Source organism: Canis aureus, chromosome 30 (assembly GCF_053574225.1).
Source record: "Canis aureus isolate CA01 chromosome 30, VMU_Caureus_v.1.0, whole genome shotgun sequence".
Classification (NCBI taxonomy): domain Eukaryota; kingdom Metazoa; phylum Chordata; class Mammalia; order Carnivora; family Canidae; genus Canis; species Canis aureus.
The window spans coordinates 34,900,913-34,916,718 of record NC_135640.1 but is presented as its reverse complement, the minus strand read 5'-3'; the positions used below and the strand labels follow the sequence as shown (position 1 = coordinate 34,916,718).

The following is a 15,806-nucleotide window of genomic DNA, read 5'->3' as shown; positions in this document are numbered from 1 at the left end:
AAATAAAGGTGTTGACAGAGCTGTGTTCCTCCTGAAGGTTCTAGGGAAGAATCCTTCATCCTGCCTTTTCTAGCTTTTAGAAACCACCTACATTTCTTAGCTTGTGTCCTCCTCCCATTAGGATGTGGGTATGTTTGGGGCTATGACTCTGCCAACCACAGATATTAGGCCTGGAGGTGACACCATCTGATTGGTGTGTATCCACAAGGACAGGATCCATGGCTCTTTTGCTCACCACTATATATCCTGTGCTTGGCACTGTGCTCAGCACATGATAGGTGCTTCATAAATATTTGCTGAAAGAGTAAGGAGAAAGATGTTTAACAAGTTTTGGCTACAGAAGAAAGAACAGATTAAATTAGGGCAAGAGTGGATGTAGATAGACCAATAGGAAGTTATTTTTGTTCAGAAGATGAATCAGAGTTGCCTGGAAAAGGTGGTATCTGTGGTTGGATTTGAGAACAGTTTAGGAGATAATCAACATGACTTGGAGGTTAATGAGATCTGAGGATGGGTGACACACAGATGTGTAGCTTGGGCACAGAGGCGGGTGGTAGTGCCTCTAATGTCACAAGGCACCTGCAAGAGCAGCAGATTTGGATGAGGTGATGAACATAGATTGAGATGGGCTAAGTTTGAGTTGCTTGATGTTGGGATACCTAAGTGTCAACTCCTAACAGGCCGTGATCTACATTGAGTCTGAATCTTAGGAATGAGGTGGAGGCTGGAATTTAAGATTTGGAAGTCAAACCACCTCTTCAGAAGTGGTTCATGGGAGTCACAGACTCCAATGTGGTCACAGAGAGGAGAAATATAGATGGGGAAAGAGTGTCTGGACCAAGCCCTGGAGCACAGTTCACAAAATCTGTTTCCAATTCCCATATCACTGCTGTGCATGTTGAAACTCAGGCTTGGAAAAGGTCATTGTTTGTGTCAAGTGTTTTTGCCTTTGTGTTGCTTTTATGAATAGTTCTTATTAGGATGAACCCTGGGGGGTTGGCATGGAATATGGAAATCACGTATTTTTAGAAAGTCCGCTTGGAGATTGCTTGCACTGAAGTATTTTTGTGTGAGATTTGAAATTTGGGTCTAGTTAGGTGCATATTTATCACATTTGAGTGGAGAGTGTGGTAGGCACCTCAAAAATCTGTCCAGACAGGCTCTCCCAGGGGCTAGAGGAAGCTGGGGCCGGGTCCATACTTTCTTTCCTTGTTTACCTTCTTACCATGAAGGCTTGGACTCAGCTGGAAGCCAGGGTCCCAGCCTGGGTATCCTGAGGGCTCAGGCCCAGCGAGAGTTTGGAGTAATGGTTATGAAGGATGGAAAGAGCAAGGACACTTCCAGAACCCTGTGACCACCCTGGAAAACTGGATAAAGCCCTGTCACCAAATCTAACCAGTACAAAAGAAGAGAGGATATTCAAGGCTCTGTACTTAAGACTATTAGTTGGAGGTGGAACCTTAGTGTACCCTTCACAGGATTTTAAAAAGGTTGAGAGAGGTCCAGGATAATGCAAGTTTTTTGAGATCCTATGTTTAAAAACCCCAAACCAATGACAACAATGAAAAAGGGAAGAAATGATGACATAATGTTGCAAATAGTCTGTGATATCTAAGTTTACATTTAACAAACAAATTGTTTTAAACTCCCAAACAGACCCTGCAATGCAGTATAATTGTGTCAGGCATGAGATATTAATTAATTAATTAACTTATGAGAAAGCATGCAAGTGGGGGGAGGGGCAGAAGGAGAGAGAGAATCTTTTTTTTTTAAGATTTTATTTATTCATGAGAGACACACACACACAGAGAGAGAGAGAGAGAGAAAGGCAGAGACAAGGGCAGAGGGAGTAGCAGGCTCCATGCAGGGAGCCTGACGTGGGACTCGATATCGGGTCTCCAGGATCATGCCCTAGGCCAAAGGCAGGCGCTACACCACTGAGCCACTTGGGCTGCCTGGAGAGAGAGAATCTTAAGCAGACTCCATGCCTAGTGCTGGGCCCTATGTGGGGCTCAATCTCACGACCCTAGAATCATAAACTGAGCCAAAATCAAGAGTCAGATGCTTAAGTGACTGATCCACCAAGGCACTCCGGGCATGGCACATTTAAAGGGTTTATAAAAGTCAATTCACTATGTATCAGCTGTTTTGGCCACAAGAGATGCAACATGAGATTTAAGTTGGTTGATGAATGTCATCATCTTTCAACCTAGTGTGTCATCTGTATATTGTGTCCTGTATATACATCGTTAAAGTCAAAAATTGAGACCTGGTGGTCATGAGGCCAAGGTCAAATGGGCCTTCAGTGATGGTTCTCAGTACATTGTATCTGTTATTTAAAACCCCCCAAAAAGTGTTCTTCCCCTCTCTTCAACATTAATCAAGAGCCAACACATGCCAGGAAATGCCTCTATGCCAGGCACAGAGGACACAAAGATGAATAACATGCAGCCCTCTGCTGGAAGAGCTCACACGGCTGAGGAAGCAGTCGCAGCTCGCTCTGATTCTGGGAGATGTTTCTTGTTCTTGCTCTCTTCCCTTGAGTTCTTAGGATTTGAAGGTTGTCCCACTTCCTTTTGCTCCTCTTGTCCTTCAATTCTAGACTACTTTTAGAACAAAACCTAAACACATTATGTCGCTATTTATATTAATGTGAAAATAAATTTTGTCATATTTATATCTTATAAATAATTAATTGTAAATTACTAGGCAATTTTGTTACAAAATGTAATAATCAAGTGTCCTATCCTTTGTCGTAGATTTTGCAGCATGCAGCCCTGTGCCTTGCATACTCAACAAAAGCGGTCTTACTCGTTGATGCTTTTGATGTTATGGTCCCCTTTTGGACTCCCACATGACAATGGTTTGACATGACAGATGCAGAAAGTGCTAACTGTTGCCCAGTAGTGAATTCTCTGTCTTCCTTATAGTAATGGGAACTCTACCACTTTAGGAAGTAATGGCCACTTAGCTTGAGACTACATTTCCCAGCCTCCTGTGTAGTCGGGGGTGGTGATCAGAGTCAGTTCAGACCAGTGGGAAAGGAAAGAGAGCCACTCCTGCAAATTCTGGGTTTTCCCTTTAAACAGAAGCTTCTAGTTAGCTATAATAGCTGCTCTAATCTTCTGGCACTCTGGGAGAAAAGGTTTTACCTCTCCCTGACTGCCAGTCCATATGCATGGGTACATATTATCATATCACTTACTTTACTCTGTTCTAAGAACCTTCTTTACCTACCAGGCTCACTGTGGAGCTCACTGAATGAACTCTTAGCCATATTTGCCTTTCCAGCACCGAGTAACGTGTTCCTGCCACGTCAGAAGGCCCCCAACAGTGTTTGCCAAACAGGGAGGGAAACCCTGCATTGGGTTTCCTATGTCAAATCGGGTCAATCTACAAAATGGTGCAAGGAGCACAGAAAGCATCTCATTCGTAAATGCAAGTCGTTGGTAATAGTTGATAGTTGATAATAATTGTATTTCAACAACTAACCCCTCCCCTGTTCCCACCTTGTACGGCTTACAGAATGCATCCATGCCTCCGTGTTTCTACCATCCATAAAATGCCCAAATATCTAGCCAATGGTGACAACCTTTAATTTTCAGCAAATCTTTTTTTCAGGGTGCTAACACAAGATCGGGCCAGATGGTTAAATACCACTTTCTGAGAATTCTCTAACTACCTAATGGTAAATTCACCTTTAAAAAGAGGTTGATTATCTGCGCCCCTTTAACCAAAGTTGGTTGGTTTGTGACTGGAGGAGGGCTCTTGCCTTGTGGAACTGTCATGACAATAAAGTCACATTTTGGAGCATCTCTGGGTAGCATGACATCACTGAGCCACCCTACACCCTGCCCATGGCCATCTACTGCCTGAGCTACCCAATTTCCTTTGATTTAGGAATCCCAGCCTGGTTTTACTTGGGCTCTTGAGGATCTTGGACTATCCTCTGTCAATTGCTATTTGTAGGGCAGGCAGGTAAGCGGCAAGGCAGGGTGGAAAAAAGAAACAAGTTTATTGTACTTAAGTGGTACCAGCAACAGCAATCACTAATCGCAGTGGAAATACATTTTATTTTCCTTCCCTCCTGTGCTTTTTCTATAAACAGCAAAACACATTGAATCAATTTTTCAAACCAACTTGTAAAATCAGAAAATACAACGACCTTTAACAGTTGGTAGCATGAATTATCAGGGGCCACAAAGAGGTTTTTAACTATTGAAACACGTTGGCAATGTGACAAGTGAGTTTTTTTCCCCCCTTCCAAACCGTTAAAAATAGCTTTTATAAACTCTTAACTCCCTCTGATGGTGAGCTCACCATTAATCACCTTTATGACATCTTATATTTAGGCCACGGATAAATCCATGGGTCCTAATCAACCACTTTCCTGAGGAAATTGGCCAAATCCCGACTTGGGGGAGATGAATCACAACAACCCTGCTATTCAGACAAATCTCTTTTCAAGTGCCCTTAAAGCTTTTTTTCATACACCAGCGAAGACAGCCACACAGGAAACAATCATAGTTTAATCTCTTGAAAAATTTCCTTCCTGCATTGCAGCGCTTTCAGACAGGTAGTCAGAGCCAGCCAAAGAAAATTAGCAGTGGCCCCTGCCAAGAGCAGGCTGCTACTTGAGCCTCTGAGCTCCCTGCCCCTTCCTCCTCTTCCTGTCCCCAGTGCCGGGGCCTGAAATGGGGTGCCCCTCTGCCCGGTGATGGCCCTTACTGCCATCGGGAAAGAAAGAACAAGGCTCAGCGAGCCATTGGTGACTCATTGTATGACGAGGCAATTTCAAAGTCTCTCTCCCCTCCCCTTCTGGAATTCTCCCAAGCTTCTGGATGGGAGAACTTCACGTTGTCTGGAGGAGCCCATTTGGTTCTCAGGAAGGACAAACTTCTCTGAGATGGAATCATGACAGATGTGTGTCTATCCTTTGCTGGTGGAACCTCACTCTTAGTGGTGAGCAATGGGCTGGTTCTAAGCCCACTGAGGAGTGCTATTGTTTTCACAAAGCTCCCATGAATCTGAGCTAGTTCTGAGATTTGTGAGTAGGAAGGACAGGACTTTCTTTCTTTCTTTCTTTCTTTCTTTCTTTCTTTCTTTCTTTCCTTTATTTCTTTTTTTTTTTTAAGATTTTATTTATTTATTCATGGGAGACACAGAGAGAGAGAGAGGCAGAGACACAGGCAGAGGGAGAAGCAGGCTCTATGCAGGGAGCCCGACGTGGGACTCGATCCTGGGTCTCCAGGATCACACCCTAGGCCAAAGGCGACACCAAACCGCTGAGCCAGGACCCAGGACCTACTTTCTGTAGGTCTTCTTGCCTCACCTTCTGCCACCAACAACGTCCAGCACTTCACTGCTGGTTTTGTTTGGGTTTCTCATGGATGCTTTCCCTTAGGGATTCAGTCGCAGGTCTCATGAAGGTCTTCAACTGGACTTTGCCTCGAAGGAGCAGCATCCAACCAGCAAGTTCCCTGAAACTATGGACAAAAAGTGATCCCCTTCCCTACTGACCCCTATAGGCCATCAACCTCTGCCTCAAGTCCCTGGACGGCCTGTCCTCACTTGTTCTCTAGACTCGCTGGGTGCCCACCCACTGCGTGCGTGCCTCTGCCCATCACACCATCTCACTCTTTCGCCTCTTGATATTGCCTCCCCACCCAACAATCTTTTCGGTTTTCCCCTTGGCTTGACAATTTCATGAAAAATCTGGACAAAAATAGTTGCATTTCCCCCTCCTGTGCTTTTCTCTCTTCCATGTTTGTGACTTGTATTAAAAAAAAAAAAAAAATCTCTGTGCATAGACTACAAAGTTGCCCAATCTCTCAGATTAGGAGAGAGAGGGCAAAAGGTCTCATTGGCCAAACTTCTGATTGGCACAAGACAAAGTGCATAAAATTAACGATGGTAAAAATAGTCCCTCCAGGCCACCCACAGTGTCTAGGAATTCCCTGGATCTGTTCTCACAGTTTCACAGTTTCAGGCCAAGCAGAAAGTGCTTGAAATAGGGCCTAATGGTTTTCATCTCTTTCCTCCTCCATTGTTCAAGGATAACTGAAAGTGAGCTTTGTAATATTTCCCTGAGACAGATGCATGGGCCAGCCAGGAACACTGTCTCTGGCCCGTGGCGGCAAATGGGCAGTCCACGTCCCCACAGTGGCTGAGGAGGGGCCCGGGCTCACACGGTTGTGAAGGAATGTCAATAACTAAGTGGCACCTTGAGATGTTCATCATAGAGTTATTTATAATATAAATTATTAATGACTTGTACTTCAGCAATTAGGAGATGCTTAAATCAATGTTAGTACTGTCCATTCAACAGACACTTGTCTCAGTGATGAAAAGTCATGTTTTCAAAGAAAACTAAATTAATGGGAATATGCTTATGCTATGTTCAGTGGAAAAAAATGTAAAATGCAGTTTATGCTATTCCACTTTAAGTATATTTATTATAAAAAAAGGACTATTTTTGGTACATGGAATTATGAGTGGTTTTAATTTCACTCTTGCAAATGTTATTATATCTAAAATGTTTTTAATGAAAGCAAAGTTGTTTTGGAACCCCAAATCCCATTGTCATTATTTTTGCATGTGTCACTATGCTCCATTTTACTTTTTTAGAACCTTGAATCTCACTTGAATTGTCTTCTTCTTTTTTTTTTTCTATAAAGAGTTTGCCTGTGGAATTTTATGCAATTATTTTCTGACTTTAAAAAAATTTGGGGGGGGGGAATGTATTTTTCAAATGTATTCTGCTTGCCTACAAAACCCCAAGGACATACAATAATTTTCTTTGGATTCCTGTTCCTTCTCCTCTGCCAAACAGTTTATTTTGGTTAATCAGAACTTGGGTTTGGGTAGGACTTACTATTTTCCTTACATTCTGATAGATGAAGTTACCGCTAAGGTGAGTGAAGAATGTCATAAGTATGCTGCTTTCTAGAAGTGTCTGCAGGTAAATTTTGTATTCCATGTGTCTTGCTCTGCCTCTGAGCTGATCAGGCCAGATTCTTCAACACTTTCCCCTGATCTTTTATATATTGACATACTCTCACCATGACATCCCTTCTGCTCATCTTTTTTTCTTATCCATGTTCAAATGCCCTTCACTCTGTCTTCTACTCTTGGATTAGTGGTTTCCTCCCACATGCCCAGACCCTGTCTCTCTGTCTCTGTCCCCAAGACACGATTGGAGGTCCAGTGTTCTCTGTTCTCCTCTCAACCCTGCACATTGCTGGCGTCACATTTACCACCATGCGGGGAAATTACGCATCTGTCTCTCTCTTCAGGGGCAAGGATCACTTCCTTTTTATCTGTTCAACCCCAGTGTGTAACATGACACCCCATTTTCGTAGGCGCTCGGAACAATTATGTGAACTGAATTATGCTGGGTGTAATTTCCGTTTCCTCAGCTGCAGGATCAGTTTATTTTAGACATTGCTATGTTCCTGTTGTGATTCCCAGCACATCAGGTTCTCATGGCCTTTTTATGTCCTTGCCCTAAAACCTCACCTTTTCTTTTTTTGGCTCACCCTGCTACATTGGTTTCTCGCTCATCCGTGCCAGTTGTCTTCTCTGACTCTGTCAGGACACACATATGTAATGATATTCATACAGAACTGCACAGATACTATGACTGATGAATTGGCCTGTTTAGTTTTAAATTCTTTAAAAAAATTGTTTTTTTAAAAAAAAATTATTTTAGAGATAGTGTGGGGAGGAGGCAAGGCAGAGGGAGAAGCAGACTCCCTGCTGAGCAGAGAGCCTAACTCAGGACTCGATCCCACGACCCTGAGATCATGACCTGAGCTGAGATCATAACCTGAGCCGAAATTAAGAGTCTGACACTCAACTGACTGCACCACCCAGGCACCGCTGCCTGTTTCGTTTTATTTGAGAGCTTTCTTCCCTTCTCAATTTATCTTTGAAAGTCTTAGAAGGAGGAAGAGGAGGAAGCGTAGTGGGGAGGAAAGGAGAAAAAAGACAAAGAGGGCCAATTGATTATTTTTGTGTTTTATCTTTAAAATTTTTGTGCTGTACTTCAGTGAACACTGCAGTGGTTCTTAACTACTGTATTTTTCCTGAAGGTTTTATACTAAGTGGAGGATAAAGACATTGAAATACCAACTGGGCAGAGAAAGATTCTGTTGACTCATACATTCTAAGGAAATGTTGGATCAGTGATGCTACCTTATGATGTCGTTGGGTTGTGGCATTATTATATAAATAATATTTATATTATAAATAATATATATTTATTTTATATAATATATATTTATTATATTAAATAATATAATATTTATATTATAAATATATTGTCTCTGAAACAATAATATTTGGCAAAGTCAGGATCTTTGACAGATATTTTTAAGGCAACATTAATTTTTATCTTCTGAAACAATGAAAGACTGTAAAAGTCCAGAATTTGATGTTTATTGATAGGAAATTTTCATACTATACATAATTGAAAAAGAATGCCTTCAAAGACTGTCTGATGAACCCAAATAAAATTCAGAATAAATAGGACATAACTGAATAGCAAGGAGGGGTGGTTGTCAACCCTCGACAAGCATCTGTGCCTTATCACCAGGGCTCTTCCTGGATGCCTGTAACTATAGCTGGCTAAGCCTTGATGTGTCTGACTTCACTTCTTGAAACTCTTGTGACCTAATAATCAAATAAGGTGTGGTGGGAACCGGAGTGAGATCCAGTCTGGCCGAGCCCAGACTAAGCACTAAGCAACAGACTCATCCAAAGCAATTCCTTGTCTGAGTCAAGGCCATGTCAATGTATTAACACTCTGTTTACTTCAGACCAAAGCTCAGATGAATCAGAGAACATCCATGTGCCTCTGACTTCCACTCCATGATGCTCCTTTTGTTTAATTATTGAGGGAGACCCTGGCTCAGAAAACTTTAAGGATTGATTGGTCTTGAAGGCACAAGAAATCACAATTGCGATTACCTGGCCCCAGAAGATATGTGTGGATGTTGGTTTTCTGCGTGGGGCAAGGTAAGGAAGGAAGTGTGGCATGCCCCACTGGCTGGTGGCCAGAAACCAAAATTCTTCTCTTGCTTTCTCTCCTTTGCCCCCACCTACCCTACACTTCCATATCTTTCTAATCTTGAGATAAGTCTGCACCAAGATGCTCATTTTCTTCGGCTCACACAGGAGACTAGGCCTCTTTGTTCTTCACTAGCTGAATGTGGCCCAAGGAGAACTCTAAGGGCCAGAGGAGGGCGAAATTACCAAAAGGAGTGAGCCAGAGTTCCTGATCCCCTTGTAGTAGGCTGCTGCTGCATGTTTGATTGGCCTGTGATATGAGCGGTACATAAACTTCGATTAGGGTACACTGCTGAGATTTAGGGTTGTTTGTTACAGTAGTTAGACCATCTGACCAATACAAAGTGTTGCAAAATCTAACTTCCCAATGGCCAGAATACCTTCCTTGTTCTCTGCCTCAACTCCTTCATCTATTAAACAGGACACTGATGATTCTTCTATCATCAGCATGTGGGGAGATAAAATTACAGAACAGTGTCTGCTATTCAATGAGATGTTAGCAACTACTACCATTAGGTACCATGATCACTACTAGTAGTACCTCTGCTGGAATACCCCGCCCCAAACACACACACTCAGTTATTTCCTTTGGGAGGAAGAAGCCTATGAAGTAAATGGTTGCTCTTTTTAGGAAGGCCTACCTGAGCTCTTATCCCTCCTGAGAGGAAAAGAATAGTTTCCTTGATGAGAACTCATGTGAAGTACTAGCTAAACTAACAAAATAAGTTTTAGATCATGTTACTCAGGGATTACATATAAGGAACTAATATATTTCCTGTTGTTACTGAAGCTGAATGCCACCTAATGGTTCACAATGGATTTAGAAAGGAAAGATCATTTTGGGTTATGAGTAAATCACTGAAGAGTTCATGGAAAGGCAGTTAATGATTTAATCTTCCCGGCTTATTCAGGAGTGGTGATCTCACTTACTGAAAAAAACAGTAAACTTGTCCCTAGAAATTTAATAGTAGTCATAGAGTAAATTTGACTTTTCAATGGAGATTTGCTTTAAGAAACGTAGGTAATAGGATTTTACACAAAAACAAGTGGCATTTATAGTGATGTCACAACAAGTCAATTAGGATAATTAAAATTGTTTCAACTGGCTCGCAGGTAGATGTCTGAGTACAAGGAGAATAACGTTGAGAAGTCTACTGTGGTCATTAAAGATGTGAGATTTAGAGTCAGACTGCCTGGGTTTAGATTTGTCAGTTTATTAGCTATGTGACCTTAGGCAACTAACTTAGTCTTTCTGGGCTTTGGTATCTTTACTTGTAAAATGGAAATAATCATAATACCTCTCATAAGGTTATGATGATTAGATGAATTAATACATATAAAAGGCTTAGAATAGAATGATACTAATTGTTATTATTTATCATCATTATCATTATTATTATTAGAGAATATTATTTAGTAACTTGGTCTGGAAACAGCCATCTATTTGAAAGATGTTTTGAGCTTCGTAACATTGAACTTTAATCTTAAGGATCTCCCCTGTATGGGTGTAGCATAGAACCGCACTTGCCTGATTTAAGGGACATTTCATCAGCAGCAGAAAGAAATTTCAGAGCCAGGATGGTGATACACATTGTTTGCACCAAGATGCTCATTTTTGTATTTTTTTTGTTTGATGATATTTTTGAGCTAACCCGAATACTTTTGAATGCTGTTAGCTGATGAGGACTGGAGAGATAAGAATGAGCCTGGTGGACAAAAGTACAAAGAGCGTTTATGGCTTCAACACATCTCTGAAGATGAAGGTGACATCTTCCCATATTGCAGAGAATTATTTTCCAGGACATTAATTTTCAACTTCATCTTTCCTTGGTCTCTTGACTTTTCAACTATTCTTTTTTAAACTATATGCCCTCTATTTTTAAAACTTTTTGCTTTGAGCTAATTTCAGACTTACAGGAAAATTGCATTAAGAATATTTACAAAGAACAACAAGTAGATTCACCTGTTGTGAACATTTTATTGGGTTTGCTTTGTCCCTCTCTTTCTATACATAAGTGCATGTAATATTTTTTTCTGAACATTTGTAAATAAGTTCACACCTCATGGCCTGCCATCCTTCAATATTTAGTGTTTATTTCCTAAGAACAAAGATAATTATTCTCATATAATCACAACACTCTTATCAGCTTTAGTAAATTTAACATCAGTATAATACTTTTATCTAATCTGCTATCCGTTATGGCCCTTATAACATTTTTTTCCTTCAATACAGGATCCAGCCTAAGATTGCATTAGACGTATGTCTTTTTAGTCTCCAGAAGGCTTATTTTTAAAAAGACAGAACACTTTTAAGCACTAAAAGGTTAATCTTACTTTATTGCCCGTAATAACAGAGGCAAACCAAATCGATCTATTTATGATACTTGATACTGTAATGAAAAAGAAATAAAATGTTCATCCCTTAGAATGGTTTACTTTTTTTGCATGCTATTTAGAGGTAAGTGGTTAATTTTTCTAAGTTATCTCATGGTTCCATTCTGGTGCTTCTGTTTCCATAAACTTCTCAAGGATAAGCACTCTCTGCCTTCCTCAAGTTTAAATTGATAAATGTATGGACATCAAGAAAGTGAAAATTGAGGGAAATCTCTTAATAAATAGTGGAGAAATGCATCTTTTTGGAATTCAAATTGCATCTGCACTTTTTCAGGTTCAAGTGTCCTCAGACAAATGCAACATATTTTTATACAAGAAGAGTTCTATTAATATTTTTAAGTTTCTCTCAAGTTTCTGGGATGGTAAACACATTACTGTGGGAAATGAACCAACCCATAAAACCTTTTCCAGTGACTTGAACAAAGAAATGAGAAATAGCCTTCAAATTTGAAGTTCCACTTTTCATTACTATTGGTGATTATTTCTTTGGCATTTCTTCTGCTTTTATACAGGCGGTGTAACCAGTGGCTTTTTAGAGTCAGCTTGCTACATGTCTTTATGGATTCCATAAAGAAAGGTGTGTGTATGGTAGAAGGTTAAGTGAAGGGTAGAGGGAAGAGCTATGGTTACTTGCTGTCCCATTCTTCAGAAGCCACTATATGATGAATTGGGTTAGTCAAATCCAGTGGTAGGAGAGAAGTAGTTGAGGAAGCAAGGGAGAGGCTGGGCTCTGGAAAGTAGGGTTAATGGATAGATGGGAAATGGCAGAGGGCAAAGAGGGGGTTTCCTTTACAATCTTTTAAAGTTTAAATGTTTCTGGAAGTCATTATCAGTTAATTATTTATAAAAGAGTAGAGCTAGTGAAGCACCAAAACAAACAGAAGGCCATGTGGAGAGTGAGCTGCTTGGCTCCCTTTTTGGATTGAGTGGAGTGAATGGTTGGTTGAGAACTCTGACAGAAAATGTGTTTCTGAGAATAATGAAAAAGAAAAACACTGGGGAAGCTGGCATTTGAATTTTGGATCAAGATGACACTAATATGGGAAATAAGGAAAGTTCTGGAACCTGAAGCTTAAGTGAATGAAGAAGAAATCCTAGTCTAGGTGAAGAGAGAGAGAGTCACTATAGATCAGTGGCAGTGGGTAGGGAGGAGGCAAGGATGGAGCAGAGGGAGCTGAAGCATAGCATTTTTTTACTTATTGAAAAATGTTGAGGTGTTCTAATTCTCTACTATAGAATTTAGTCCACTGGGGTCAAATGTGGATGAATTCCTATCTTTTAGTGCATAAGCTCACTTCTACTTGGAAGGATTGGTAGCGTGTAATTACTCCTCAAGAGCAGTCATTTTTTATGCATAGAAGGGCCCAACTCATGGACAATGGAGACCCTAAGTATTTGCCTCAGATGATAGCCACAAAAGATGGCAGGTTATTATAAGGACTCTCATGTTCATTTCATGGGCTCGTGGGCTGGTTTGGTGTGGGACTACCCTAAGTGTGCTCTTTCTACAGCTTCGCAACCAACAACTGTTGGCAGCTATTACTTGCTGTGGAAGTTAAGCATGACACTGAATAAATTAAGCAAGTGAGGTGTAACCATAGTTCAATGGTCTTTCCTTTATGACTTCTACAAATTAATCTGATTATTTTACAGACTGACTTTATAAGGAGTAAGAATCTGGACTACAGTCCAAGTTTTTTTTAATAGGTAATATAAGTGGGATTAAAGATTAAACTTTAAATGGTTTTGGTCAACATTGAAGACTTAGATACCACATAACCAGTGGTGTTTAGTGATCCCTGGCATTTTTTCAGTATGTATGTGAGAGGGAACAATGAATAAGATAAAGATAAATAAACTCTACCTGTTATGTGATACCTGAGAGCATCCATCCATTTCCAGAACAGCAACCTTTATGTCTTAAGTAATCCATGAAAGAGAGAGAGTAGGGTGTGTAGTTCCTTCAAAGGCAGGTGCAGTGGGCCTCCCTCTGTCCAGAAAGTCTTTTTCCTGCTGTGACTCACAGATTGATGGCAATAGTGAAACTTCCTTAGTTTCACAAAATACAGTTTCATGTTTAGATAATCATGCTTGTTGTTTTTGACCTTTTTCTTTAAAAGTTTTGTATAACAAGTAGTGAACATAGCAAATAAAAGTTAAATTATATTAGCTATGTGGCCAATCAACACATAAGGATAAATTACACATGCATACATATATTTAGCTCTACAAAACTGACATTTTTAGGTAAAAGTAGGACAAATATTTTTAATTTTGTGAGATTCAAATAAAATATATATATGTATATTGGATTTCTACTTATCAAACAATAATGTAACACTATAATTCTAGTGACATATATTGTGAATAATAACCACTATATTAAAATACTCAGCAAACTAATTTGTAGAGTAGTTGTCAATGGAAGTCTTTATACTATTGTGTACAGGTCGTGTGCTTCATTCTGTGAGGGTATTTGGGATGCAGGTTAAGGATGAAGTAGTCAGAAAGATTTCAGAGAATGTAATATCCAAGCAAATCTGTAAATAGCTTTTCCTCTAATGAATAATGGGAGAGGGGTATTGTATAGCGACGTGAGAATGTCGGGGAAAGATCTTCCTGTGGAGAGCGCATATACAAAGGCTGGTGGGTATGGAGAACTATGAGCAATCTACTATCGTTGTAAATAGCATTCTGCAGAGGCCAGACCTTGGAAAGCCTTCTATGCTACCCCAAGAGATGCAAAACAGCTTCTGCTATTGTTGTAATACAGATGGAGTTTGAGCAGAGAGCCCAGTCTCTAATATGGATGGTGACCTAGAGAGCCAGCTGAGAAGGAATACTGAGAGCTTGGTTCCAGTTGCCTCCAGAGCCATCTGTCTAGCTCAGACGTCTTCACAAGTTTATGGTGTAGACAACAGAGAAGTGGGGGAGGATTTCAAACAATCCTTGGGTGCAGGTTAAAAGGTGGTCTGGGCACTGTGATACTATTTCTAATTGTGTGTTGGAGAGCGAATGATGGGGTTGCAGAGGAGAGGACAGAATCAGGGGATTTCAGATCAGCTCCTCAGATTTGAATCTGACTTGGAGGTGGCAAAGGATGGTGGAAAAGGAAAAGTCCAGGATGACTCCCAAATCCCTGCCTGATTTTACCTGCAGAAGGGGGAAGGAAGTTCGCCTTGGTGGTGACATTTGCCTCTTGGACATCTAAGACACTCTGAGGTGTCTCAGAGGCAATTCAATCTGGAACTTGTGCAGTGGTCCGGGCTAAACAGAAGGATTTAGGGCAGCCTGTCCTTTAGTTCTCAGTCCTTAACTTGCTCTCTAGTTCAAGATTCTATGGCTGGCAGATTCTATGAGTGGAAGGTATTAGGATAACAGCAGAAGCTCACTATCTTGCCTACCAGGGTCACAGGAAACCTTATTATGTTTTCCATTGGGCAAAACCAATGGCATAAGGTGAGAAAGGGGTTTGGGGTGGGCAAAGGGAATATTTACTCAGTTTAGGAGCACGTCAACCAAAAGTGGTGCTTTAGGGGTAGGAATGAAGATTGTGCTTGATTGTGCTTGTCAAACTGGGCTGAACTTTCTGTGTAAATGTGTAATGCCCTTAGCTACAAAATAACACCTTTTATAGGCAAGGAACATTTGTGAGCTTGGAATGAATGATTTTTATTTAACATGAACATATAGAATTAGGATTTAATGCATACTAGTAGTGTTATAATTTATTATACTCATAGCACCACTGGGACTAACAGGAACTCCTGTTCTTAGTGTGCATGCAGCATGAAACTACATACCCCAAATCAGAGCCAACTCATGGAGGCTAGCCCCTAAGAGCGGTTATTGATGCAGCCTATGGCAATGAGGTAGGTTGGATGAGAAGCAGCATGAACATTGATTGGTGATACTCTAGAGGCCTAAAAATATGGTTAGGTGGAGTAGGACAGAGTTGGCATGGTGGGATGATTGCAAAGAGTCCCTGGAAAGGTGAAGAAGGGGTGGGAGCTGGTGGTTCTGAAACAGAGCTATTGATAGGGGAGGTCAGGGGAGCAGGGGGATGGATGACATTCACATTCAGAGGAAAGTGTCAGGGAGTCCTGGGCCCTAAACAGGGGAGGGGAGTCAGGTAGATGCTGGTTGCATAGAGGGAGACAACAGAGCAGGAAAAGAGACCTAACCATCTCCAGTAAGCTGGATTGGACATTCCTGGGAGTTGAGAGGTAAGAAAGCCCGGTGGACCATCATCTGAATATCGGACGGATAAGCCAAGTTAAAAATATATGAAAAAAAGAAAAAGCACCATTGGCCTTAAAATTTGTGTCTGTTTGATAAGTGAA

The 15,806-nt window shown here is 40.8% G+C and overlaps 1 long non-coding RNA gene across 1 annotated transcript in view; it reads left to right on the top strand.

Annotated features, from left to right (window-relative positions):
• The first annotated feature begins 8,699 nt into the window (after positions 1-8,699).
• The window catches only part of LOC144301903 (uncharacterized), a 64,684-nt gene continuing 57,577 nt past the window's right edge, over positions 8,700-15,806 (top strand). The window contains exon 1 of the long non-coding RNA XR_013368806.1: positions 8,700-9,018. This is a non-coding gene — a long non-coding RNA (uncharacterized LOC144301903). The remainder of the gene's footprint in view (positions 9,019-15,806) is intronic.